Below are 12,477 nucleotides of genomic sequence, written 5' to 3'. Positions count from 1 at the left end.
AATTTTCCAAACTGTTGTTTTGGCCACGCCTAATGTTTTTGCTATTTCTCTGATGGGTTTGTTTTGTTTTTTTCAGCCTAATGATGGCTTGCTTCACTGATAGTGACAGCTCTTTGGATCTCATCTTGAGAGTTGACAGCAACAGATTCCAAATCCAAATAGCACACTTGAATGAACTCTGGACCTTTTATCTGCTCATTGTAATTGAGATGATGAGGGAATAACACATACCTGGCCATGGAACAGCTGAGAACTCAATTGTCCCATTACTTTTGGTTCCTTAACAAGTGGGAGGCACATATGCAAACTGTTGTAATTCCTACACCGTTCACCTGATTTGGATGTAAATACCCTCAAATTAAAGCTGACAGTTTGCAGTTAAAGCACATCTTTTTTGTTTCATTGCAAATCCATTGCGGTGGTGTATAGAGCCAAAAATGTTAGAATTGTGTCGATGTCCCAATATTTATGGACCTGACTGTATACATCATAAAATCAATCAATGCTAATTGATCATTCTATAAAAAACTGAACACCCCTTTAACAATGTTGCAATTCATTCAATCTAAAAAACTCTTCTGTGTGAACCAAAGCATAAGTGCAATGTACATAATCAATAGCCACCACATTGGTAACCATATCTGCAGTGTTAATTTTATTGTCAATATATTATAATGGTGACATAGTTATATAAAGTGCATCGTGCTTAAAAACAACTCAGACATATACATTAAAAACTACCTTGCTGGGGCATTGTGGCTGTACTTCGCATAATCCATAAGGGTAATCAGATCTCAATGGTGAATAGTAGGACTCCACGCTGTAATCTGCGCGTCTCTTGATTCGCAACGCGCATGCGTCAATCTATCACCCTCCTCCCCTATCTAGTGTAATGAGTGGGCGCCACTCAGGGCGGAGACGGAACAGGCACAATGTTAAGCGCATGCGCTATGTCAATCTACACACTGCGCAGGCGCATGTACGTAGACACAAAGACGCATAATGCGCATGCGCATATTCAAGCCTCATCATCCCGAGCAGCGCACACCACACTCACACCATCTTGTTTAAGGGCAAATTTGTTGGCAAGTGCATAACCGTCATAACTTTTACTACATTAGAGATCTTCCCTATTCAATCATCATGTATTCAGCCAATATATGTCCCCGCATAACAGCTTCCATATTTCCAACCGCAGAACAATTCCATGATTCCAACTGTGAAGTAATCATAGTATAGCGTCACTTTCAGAGCAATAACCATATACAACATCTAATAAATTCACTTGGTACAATAGTTAGAATGCACAAGAATATAGACAATGGGATGTAAAGCATTAGCCTACCATGCCCCCAGTTACCTTGAACTCAACATTTAAGCCTTTGGGCTTCAACGTATCCAGACGAAAAATCCACCCGAGTTCATTTTTCTTCAACAACACTAGCCTGTCTCCGCCCCTTTCCAGCGGTTTTACATGATCCAAGATCATAAATCTTAAGTCATTCTCCTTGTGATTTTTTTTCAGCAAAATGTTTTGATACCGGTAAGTCTTTTCTTTTGCTTCTAATAGATTGCCTATGGTTATTTAACCTGGTTTTCATGTCGCACGTGGTTTCCCCCACGTACAACATTTTACACGGACACCACAATACATATATGACCCAAGATGAGTCACATGTGAGATAGTGTTTAATGTCAAAAACCTCATTTGTTTTTGGATGTGTAAATGCCGACCCCTTGTGCATGAGTCTGCAATTCACACATCCCAAGCACGGGAAACTACCTGTACGTTTAGTTTTCAAAAATGTTTGTCTTAATTGGCCTTTTTCTGGTACCCTTGGGCTCACTACCCTGTCCCTAATGTTCCGTGCTCTTTTGTATACCATCATTGGAGGATCTCTGAAGGCCGCTATTGTCGGATAGCCTCACCTCAGTACCCTCCAATGTTTTCTCACTATCCGTTCAATGTTGGGACTTAGTTCATTATAGGATGATACAAAAGGTAACCTGTCACTTTTTTTTTTTGTTATTAACAACTCCTCCCTCTGTATTTTTTTTAGCTCTAATCGCATGTCTATGTACCAAATTCTTAGGGTAACCTCTATTTCTAAAGGACTCTTCCATATTCTGTAAAGCCTGATCCACATGATCTTCCTTATCAACTATCCTTCTTATTCTCAACATTTGACTGTATGGTAGAGAATTTACCATCCTTCTAGGGTGTCCACTGGTAAAATGTAGCAATGTATTCTTATCAGTTTGTTTAATGTTCAAATCCGTATGTATTTGCTCTTCCTCCATATATACCTGAGTATCCAAGAACTGTACCCTCTCTTTAGAAGCCGTTAATGTAAATTGGATCTCTTCATCAATGGAGTTCAAAAATAGATGGAACTCCATCAATGCATCAATAGATCCAGTCCAGATGAGGAAAATGTCGTCTATGTATCTCCACCACGTCAACACCTGGCGCTCCTCAAATGAACGTACAAATATATTTGCATAGGTGGGCACGGCATTTGAACCCATCGCTGCGCCCATCAACTGCAAATAGAACTTCCCTTGAAATGTAAAGTAATTGTTCCTGAGTGACATCTCTAATAGTTCCACTATAAATCTCCGAGATGGGATAGAATACTCAGAGTTCTGTAACATGCCCTCCATTGCTAGTACACCCTTGGTGTGGTTAATTGAGGTATATAATGATATAATATCAAACAATGCTAATATTACCCCTTTCGGGATTTGCACCCCTCTCAATTTATTAATAAAGTCTCCAGTATCCCTGATGTATGATTTTGCACCCATAGCGTATTCTCTCAATACATTGTCTAGAAAAATATTAATATTGGAAAAAATGGATTTTCGGACGGATATTATGGGCCGTCCAGGAGGGTCCACCAGCCTTTTATGTATCTTGGGCAATACATACATCATTGGGGTAGTTGGAGACTTTATTATCAAGAATTCCTTAAGTTGTCTATCAATGATTCCATTTTCCTCCGCTATGTTTAATAATAATTGTTCTGGCAATGTCGAATCTTGGAGTTTCCCGTGCTTGGGATGTGTGAATTGCAGACTCATGCACAAGGGGTCGGCATTTACACATCCAAAAACAAGTTCAGGGTAACTGGGAGCATGGTAGGCTAATGCTTTACATCCCATTGTCTATATTCTTGTGCATTCTAACTATTGTACCAAGTAAATTTATTAGATGTTGTATATGGTTATTGCTATGAAAGTGACGCTATACTATGATTACTTTACAGTTGGAAACATGGAATTGTTCTGCGGTTGGAAATATGGAAGCTGTTATGCGGGGACATATATTGGCTGAATACATGATGATTGAATAGGGAAGATCTCTAATGTAGTAAAAGTTATTGACGGTTAGGCACTTGCCCACAAATTTGCCGTTAAACAAGATGGTGTGAGTGGGGTGTGCGCTGCTCGGGATGATGAGGCTTGAATATGCGCATGTGCATTATGCGTCTTTGTGTCTATGTACATGCGCCTGCGCAGTGTGTAGATAGACATCACGCATGCGCTTAACATCGCGCCTGTTCCGTCTCCTCCCTGAGCGGCGCCCACTCATTACACTAGATAGGAGAGGAGGGTGATAGATTGACGCATGCGCGTTGCGAATCAAGAGACGCGCAGATTACAGCATGGAGTCCTACTATTCACCATTGAAATCTGATTACTCTTATGGATCATGCGAAGTTCAGCCACAATGCCCCAGCAAGGTAGTTTTTAATGTATATGTCTGAGTTGTTTTTAAGCGCGATGCACTTTATATAACTATGTCACCATTATAATATATTGACAATATAATTAACTCTGCAGATATGGTTACCAATGTGGTGGCTATTGATTATGTACAGTCGTGGCCAAAAGTTTTGAGAATGACACAAATATTCGTTTTCACAAAGTTTGCTTCTAAACTGCTTTTAGATCTTTGTTTCAGTTGTTTCTGTGATGTAGTGAAATATAATTACACGCACTTCATACGTTTCAAAGGCTTTTATCGACAATTACATGACATTTATGCAAAGAGTCAGTATTTGCAGTGTTGGCCCTTCTTTTTCAGGACCTCTGCAATTCGACTGGGCATGCTCTCAATCAACTTCTGGGCCAATTCCTGACTGATAGCAACCCATTCTTTCATAATCACTTCTTGGAGTTTGTCAGAATTAGTGGGTTTTTGTTTGTCCGCCCGCCTCTTGAGTATTGACCACAAGTTCTCAATGGGATTAAGATCTGGGGAGTTTCCAGGCCATGGATCCAAAATGTCAACATTTTGGTACCCGAGCCACTTAGTTATCATTTTTGCGTTATGGCACGGTGCTCCATCGTGCTGGAAAATGCATTGTTCTTCACCAAACTGTTTATTAATGGCTGTGTTTTTGGGCAAAATTGTAAGTGAGCCCACTCCCTTGGATGAGAAGCAACCCCACACATGAATGGTCTCAGGATGCTTTACTGTTGGCATGACACAGGACTGATGGTAGCGCTCACCTTTTCTTCTCCGGACAAGTCTTCTTCCAGATGCCCCAAACAATCGGAAAGAGGCTTCATCGGAGAATATGACTTTGCCCCAGTCCTCAGCAGTCCATTCAACATACTTTCTGCAGAAAATCAATCTGTCCCTGATGTTTTTTTTTTGGAGAGAAGTGGCTTCTTTGCTGCCCTTCTTGACACCAGGCCATCTTCCAAAACTTTTCGCCTCACTGTGCGTGCAGATGCGCTCACACCTGCCTGCTGCCATTCCTGAGCAAGCTCTGCACTAGTGGTACTCCGATGCCGCAGCTGAATCCTCTTTAGGAGGGGGGGCGGAGCCAACTGAGCATGGTGGAAGACGTGTGAGCTCTGAGCTCCTCTCCATACCACCCGATCTAAAGCTTTTATATAGCCCTGACCGACATAAAAATGGGCAAATCTAACAAGGAGAGAGGTGGAGAGGTCGTGCAGGCGACAAAGTCGAGGAAATCGCATGGAGATCTTGACAAATACCGCTACAAGAGGACGGCGTCTCCTGCAGCCAGAGGGAAGATGGCGGCGGCGGAGGACAACGATGCAGCTCTGGACATAGATTCAGATGACGCAAGCTCCTGCGCTCCCTCAGATCTGCCTGACGAACCGGATCCCGCTCCGATCACCAGAGCTTTCCTGCAGAGGTCTTTACAGCAGTCCTTAGCTCAAGCCCTATCCCCTGTGTTAACGGAGCTGGCGGTCATCAGAACGGAGGTAACTCATGTGGGGCAGAGAGTGGAAGCACTGGAGGAATTCCAAGCGGCTGTGGTACAACACAGCAAGGGCTTACAAAGCCATGTGAAATCATTAGGCTCCCAGGTGGACAGTATATACCTTCACCTAGAAGATCAAGAGAATAGGGGGAGAAGGAAAAATGTAAGGATAAGAGGTGTCCCTGAATCGGTGGCGGCAGAAGCATTGCTGGACAGTGTAAAACAGATATTCAGCATACTTGTGAGAGCAGAGCGGGCCGAAAATATCATCATTGAAAGGGCGCACAGGGCGCTTAGGCCTAAGCCTGCTGCAAGTGAGCCGCCTAGAGATATCATTTGTGCCTTATTGAATTACCTCGATACATCTGCAGTGCTCAAAGCGGCAAGGGAAAGAGAAGAGGTTGCTTTTGAGGGGAACAAAATCCTGTTCTTTCAGGACCTAGCAGCAAGCACGCTAGCTAAAAGGAAGGCATTGAAACCCCTCACGGCAGTATTGAGAGAGAGTAGGCTGCCCATGAGGTGGCTTTTTCCGTTCGGTTTGAGTACCACTGTTAATGGCCGGCAAATTGTGGTGCGCCATCCAGATGAGCTTACCAAGGTATGGGAGGCCCTGGAGATTTCTCCCCTGGATATCCCTTCCTGGCTTCCTTCAGCTAATATGGAGAAGCTGCCCAAGCTTTCAGGCCCTTTACCATGGAAAGATACGCCTAAGCACAAGAATTCAAAGAAGAAACCGCTGACAGGGGACTGAATTGAAGTCTCCTAATGTTGGAGGTTGAAGTTTTGCCTCTCTCATGGCAGTCACTTGTTCCAGAGAGAGCCTTTGTTTATCTACTTACTATGTATGTGCTCTTTAGTAAGAGATATTTAAAGTTGCCACCGTTTAAAAATGTTAAAATGTTCAGGTTCAACTACTGCTAGCAAACTAGTCAGATGCTCAGTTTGATATGCCTTGGTACTGAGAAAGTAGCTTAGCCTTTGTAATATTACCATAGGCCTTAGTGCATGTGGAACAGCATACACTTGGCCCATACATTTAATAAGAGTTCTGTACTCTTGAAGTGTTGTAGTTAATCGGTCAGTATTTACTGAAATTTTATAAGAGGTCGGGTGAGTGGTTCATCTAGATTTTTCTAGAAGTTTTTACCTATGTCCCCTCCCCCAATCTCTTATTCTCAAAATGTAATTACACCATTGCGCTATATAGCGCCTATAGGACTGGGAAGTCCTTTCATTCTGTTTATATGTGTTTTTTATGTCTTTATGTCCTTTTATTTTACTTTCTTGAGTCGAGTCTATAGGTTCACTGATGCTGATGAGAAGTCTGGTCTAGATACTAAGTATTCCGGATATGACGCACATTACACTTTATTCACTTAATGTGAATGGAATGAACATTCCGCAGAAACGTAGCCAAGTTTACCACACACTTAGAAAAGAAAACCCTGATATTGTGTTTCTACAAGAAACACATTACAGACATGACCATGTTCCCAATATGTCCAGTAAACATTTTCCAGATTGGCATCATGCCACACACTCTTCGGCATCTAGAGGTGTCTCTATTGGTTTTAGTAAGAATATCCCTTTTCAGTTAACAGCGAAATTAATTGATCCCAACGGCAGGTTTCTATTTATTAAGGGAAAGGTTTCAAACTCAATGGTTACCCTTGCAGCTATATATGCACCAAACAAGGGTCAAATTAAGTGGCTGATACAAGCTCTAGACTCTCTGAAAATGTTCTCTGAAGGGATTTTAGTACTAGGAGGGGATTTCAATCTTGCACTAGATCATGGGATGGACTCCACATCTGCCACGACCCAGTTATCGGGAAGACAGAAGCGTAGATTGCAGATAGCTCTGGCAGATATGGGCCTATCTGATGTGTGGAGATTGACTCACCCAGAGGAGAAGGACTTCACCTTTTTCTCTAAAGTGCACGGTTCCTACCAGCGCATTGATTATATATTTTTATCCAATACGGTTATCCCCATGGTTAGAGAAGCCACCATAGGGTCGATCACAATATCGGATCATGCCCCGGTGAGCCTGAAGTTAGCATTGAATGGCATGCCTGCAAGGTCCTGGTCATGGAGGCTCAATTCAACCCTTTTGGAGGAGAATGAACATAAAGATAGGGTTAAGAAAGTAATCCTAGATTATGTTAGCTTAAATGAAACCCCTCAGATGTCATGCCCGATACTGTGGGAGGCCCACAAAGCTGTAGTAAGGGGAGAGTTTATCAGTATAGGCTCCAAAGTTAAAAGACAAAGAACACAATTGATAAACTCTCTGCTTTTGCAGATTTCCACACTGGAAAAGCTACATAAAAAGGCGCAGACAATTGAAGTTTTAAATCAGCTAAAATCCCTAAGATCTCAGCTAAAAGATAAGTTGAACATTAAGTCTGCTAAAATATTACAGGCTTTGCGTTTCAAATACTACTCACACGGGGATAAGAGCTCTAAATTGATGTCGAACCTACTAAAAGCACAGAGGAATAAGTCCTTTATTCAAATAATTAAATCAAAAGAAGGCCATAGATTAACGGCTACACCAGCCATAGCGAAAGAATTCTGCAGGTTCTATACTTCACTATATAATCTGGAAGGGGAAAGAGGGCCCGAAACTAGAGATAGTACGTTGCTGCAAAATAACATAGATGCTTTCCTGAAATCTATTGATGTGCCTGCCTTGTCTGCCGGTGATAGAACAGATCTACTAAAGCCATTCACTGAGGAGGAGGTTGCCAAGGTTCTCAATAGCATCCCATCTGGGAAAAGCCCAGGACCAGACGGTTTTCCTATAGTGTACTATAAGAAATTTGCGGAAATACTGATCCCACATTTCACCAAGATGTGTAATTCCCTTCTTGGTGGCTCGACCCTCCCCTCGCAGGCCCAGGAGGCGACTATCACTATCATTCACAAGGAAGGGAAAGATCCGGAAGCGTGTGGTAGCTATCGCCCAATCTCACTCCTTAACACAGATTTAAAATGGTGGGCTAAATTGCTAAGTCATCGTATAGCAGGTTTGTTGCCTGGGTTGGTGGGGGAGGAGCAAGTTGGGTTTGTACCCGGCAGAGAAGGCAGGCACAATGTTAGCCGAGTGGTTAATGCAGTTTGTTATGCTAAAAAGAAAAACATGCCTTTAATATTGCTAGGGACAGATGCTGAAAAGGCTTTCGATAGGGTTGGTTGGCCTTTCATGCGTAGTACCTTATTGGCGTTTGGCTTCCCTGATACATTTGTCAGAGCAATTTTCTCCCTGTACTCAGCTCCCACAGCCCGTATTTTAGTCAATGGTACATTGTCTGACCCTTTTATTATTAAGAACGGTACTAGGCAGGGATGCCCCCTTTCCCCATCTCTATTTATATTAGTCCTAGAAACGCTTCTGCTGAAGTTCAGGCAGGATCCCAGTATCAGGGGAATCAAGGTCAGGAGTGATATGCAGAAAATGGCGGCATTTGCTGACGATTTGCTGCTATTAGTCACCAACCCTATCGAAGCAATGAAGCAAATATTAGACACCTTTAAAGCCTTTGGAGAGATTTCCAATTTTAAAATTAACATGGAAAAGTCAGAAGCCATTGGAGTCTCACTACCCCCTTCCCAAATGAAAAAGATAAGAGGAATGACCCCCTTTAAGTGGCCCTCTACTGCGATTAAATACTTGGGAGTCATGATCCCAGCCAATCCTTCTCAGCTGTTCCAGCTTAATTATACTCCGTTATTAGCAAAAGTGCAAACGTTCCTGAATAAATCCCTATTACCCAGAATTTCATGGTTAGGACGGAAAAATGTATTAACCTCATACATCCTCCCTGAAATACTTTATATGTTTCGCTCCCTCCCAATAACAATACCCAGATCATTCCTGAATAAATTAAGATCTATTATGGGGAAATTTCTATGGGGTAACAAAAAAGCTAGACTACCTCACTCTCTACTTATAAGGAAGAAGAGACATGGGGGAATCTCTTTGCCAGATATCTCCACCTATGTTCAGGCTATCCATCTAGAGAGATGGTTGACTTTAACGAGAACTGGGGATAACCCTCTACATGTATGCTTTGAAAGAGAGGTAATGGGGAAAAATAATACACACTTGCTATGGCACAAACCCCCAACTTTAAACCCTCAGGAACTTATAAGTGTTATAACTAAAAGTACTATTAATGAGTGTCAGAGGTCATCAGCGTTAAACTTAAGTAAAGGAGACCTATCCCCTATTACTCCTCTCAATATATTGCCCTATGTCCTTTCAGATAGAATTATAGAGGCCAATCCGGTGTGGGAATCTGTATCAGAGCTCAAAGTAGGGGACCTTTTGAAACTGCCACTCACCACTGATATCTTTGAATCTCTCAGAGGGGAGCCACCTAGAGTAGGATCAGATATTCAAAAATGGGATTTTGAAGTAACATGTAAAAAGTTTAAGCTATCTAAAAACCACTCGAAGATAGATCCATCTTGGTTAGAGACTATGGTTCTCTTGCCAAAATTGCCAACTAAAACTTTATCCTTAATATACAGACAGATTCTAGAGAAAAGAGGAGACAATCTGCCCACTTACCTTAAAGAATGGGAGAAGGAACTGGGGATAAGTCTTGATGAACCTAACAGAGCCTTTATTTTGTCACATTCACATGGTTTCTCCAGATGTGTCAGAGTGCAGGAGAATTCACTCAAAACCTTAACCAGATGGTACCGTACACCTGAATTTCTCAGAAAAATCCACTTAATCAGTTCTAGTGAATGCTGGAGATGTATGGAGGATGTGGGTAGCATTTCCCATATATGGTGGCATTGTCATAAAATTAGACAGTTTTGGGATTCAGTGGAGGAAATTATGAATAGGATCTGCTCAGGAAACTTGTCCCTTACTGCCCCCCTAGTCCTGTTGTGGAGGCCAGAGGGCAATTTTACTCCTAATAAAAATAATCTACAGACACATATGATAACAGCCGCCAAGTTATTGATTCCAGCTTTATGGAGAAATAGAGATCCGCCTAGTATAACCATGTGGTATGAGAAAATGAATCACCTATGCAGAATGGAGGAATTGGCCAGTTGGGAGTCTCACAACAGACAGGGGTTTTTGAAAACTTGGCAACCTTGGTTGTCGCACATGGTTACTCAACAAGAACAGAGATCCTAAGTTACCGTCATCCGGAAAGTGTTGAGGGAGCAGAATTCCTGTCAACCCAGAGGGGAACCAATCTGAATATAAGAACAGGATCTATTTTAATATGTGTCTTAAGATATGGTTACAGTCTTTGCGGAGGAATAACAGGTGTATAACACACTTTTTCTGGTATAATGACTTCAGAATGTGGCTGATCAGGTTTAGAGAGTGAACCATCTCGACTCTTAGGTTTTATCTTAAGATCTTGTTTTAATGTCCAATTTTTTGTTATGTTAATTATTTTATGTCCATTAAAGTGGGAAATACATTGTATGGAACCTGCAATCTCACAATGCATGATAAGTTAGGTCTGCGAACCACTTGTTATCTTTGGATAGAGGTTATACTTGTGACTTGCACTAATTTGCCATTTAGACCAGTTGCACTGGTCATGCCTTTTTCCTAAATATTCAAAAAGTATATGTGATATTATGCTTTATTGTTGTAAACTTTAATAAAAAGAGAATGTTTAAAAAAAAAAAATGAATCCTCTCAGGGGCGTAGCTAGAAATGCATGGGCCCCATAGCAAAAAAAATTTATGCCCCCCCCCCAATAACAGTGTCCCTGACAGTGACTGACCCCCAACAGGGGGTGGAGGCCGACAACTATTGTAAGACGGACCCCGCGTTCCTTATGTAAGTGAGCTTAAAGGGAACCTGTCACCAAAAAATCACTTATTAAGCTGTTAATAGTACCTTATAGTGCTGCATAGTAGTTTCCTAATGCACTTTTTCTTCATTTAGCCTCTTTGAGAAATCAATGTTTTATTCAGTCGCTGCCCCCTGCTTCAAGTCAGGTTTGAAGTCAAGGGGGCAGCGGCCTAGGCGTCTCCAATCCTGCTCTCCCCGCCTCCCGCCGCCTTTATTGACACGCCGGATCTCAGTGCCAGGACCGCGCTCCCAGCCCGCATGCGCAGTAAAGGGCTGCTGTATCCTGTAGCGCGATCCCGGCTCCGGCTCGTACACTCAGCCGGCTTCAGTTTCGCTACTGCGCATGCGCCCGCCAACCTTACATGCTAGCGCAGTTACAGAAGATGCTGGGCGCATGCGCAGTAGCGAAACTGAAGCCGGCTGAGTGTACGAGCCGGAGCCGGGATCGCGCTACAGGCTACAGCAGCCCTTTACTGCGCATGCGGGCTGGGAGCGCGGTCCCGGCACTGAGATCCGGCGTGTCAATAAAGGCGGCGGGGAGAGCAGGATTGGAGACGCCTAGGCCGCTGCCCCCTTGACTTCAAACCTGACTTGAAGCAGGGGGCAGCGACTGAATAAAACATTGATTTCTCAAGGAGGCTAGATGCGGCTAAATGAAGAAAAAGTGCATTAGGAAACTACTATGCAGCACTATAAGGTACTACATACTAGTACATACTTTGCACAAGTTTATTATTTACAACTTAAAGGGAACCTGTCACCAAAAAAAATCGCTTATTAAGCTGTTAATAGTATTTTTTGGTGACAGGTTCCCTTTAAGTTGTAAATAATAAACTTGTGCAAAGTATGTACTAGTATGTATACTACTATCTAATAATCCTTATCTATCACTTGACACTTCACTAACTTACTGGGGACAGTCAGGACTCCTCTCCACGCCAGACTTTTTATTTTTACTGTGGCAGACTGCTGGCAGTGCACAAAAGATCAGAATCCATTCACTTCTGTATTGATGACACATCCTGAAGATCAATTAGGCACACTGGGCGCGGGGGGGCGGGCAGGCAGGCTCCCGCTCTTCACAATCAAAATAGGCAGCCGGCGGCAGCGTAACCTGACGTCACTTCACTCCGTCACGCCGCACGTGCATGGCTGACGGTACAGGAGGCGGAGCACAGGGGTGTGATTAGGCTGTGCCCAGGCACACCTCGTGCGCACGCCTATGGGTACGCCCCTGTTCCGGCCCCCTCCACCACCTACCTCATCTTCTGCCCCGGGCCCGCCTGCTCCAGTCCTGAGTCCTGACTTGACGCGGCTTCCCCCCAGCCAGGCCTGAGCCGCGGACCGCCCACGCCCCACCCACTACACTGGGCGGGCGGTCGGGCCTGG

The 12,477-nt window shown here is 43.2% G+C and overlaps 1 protein-coding gene across 1 annotated transcript in view; it reads right to left on the bottom strand.

Annotated features, from left to right (window-relative positions):
* The window catches only part of LOC121002579 (ATP-dependent translocase ABCB1-like), a 41,717-nt gene that overhangs the window by 14,201 nt on the left and 15,039 nt on the right, over positions 1-12,477 (bottom strand). The gene's annotated exons all lie outside the window — the stretch shown is intronic.

Source organism: Bufo bufo, chromosome 5, assembly GCF_905171765.1.
Source record: "Bufo bufo chromosome 5, aBufBuf1.1, whole genome shotgun sequence".
NCBI lineage: Eukaryota > Metazoa > Chordata > Amphibia > Anura > Bufonidae > Bufo > Bufo bufo.
This window is presented reverse-complemented; position numbering and strand designations above follow the sequence as displayed.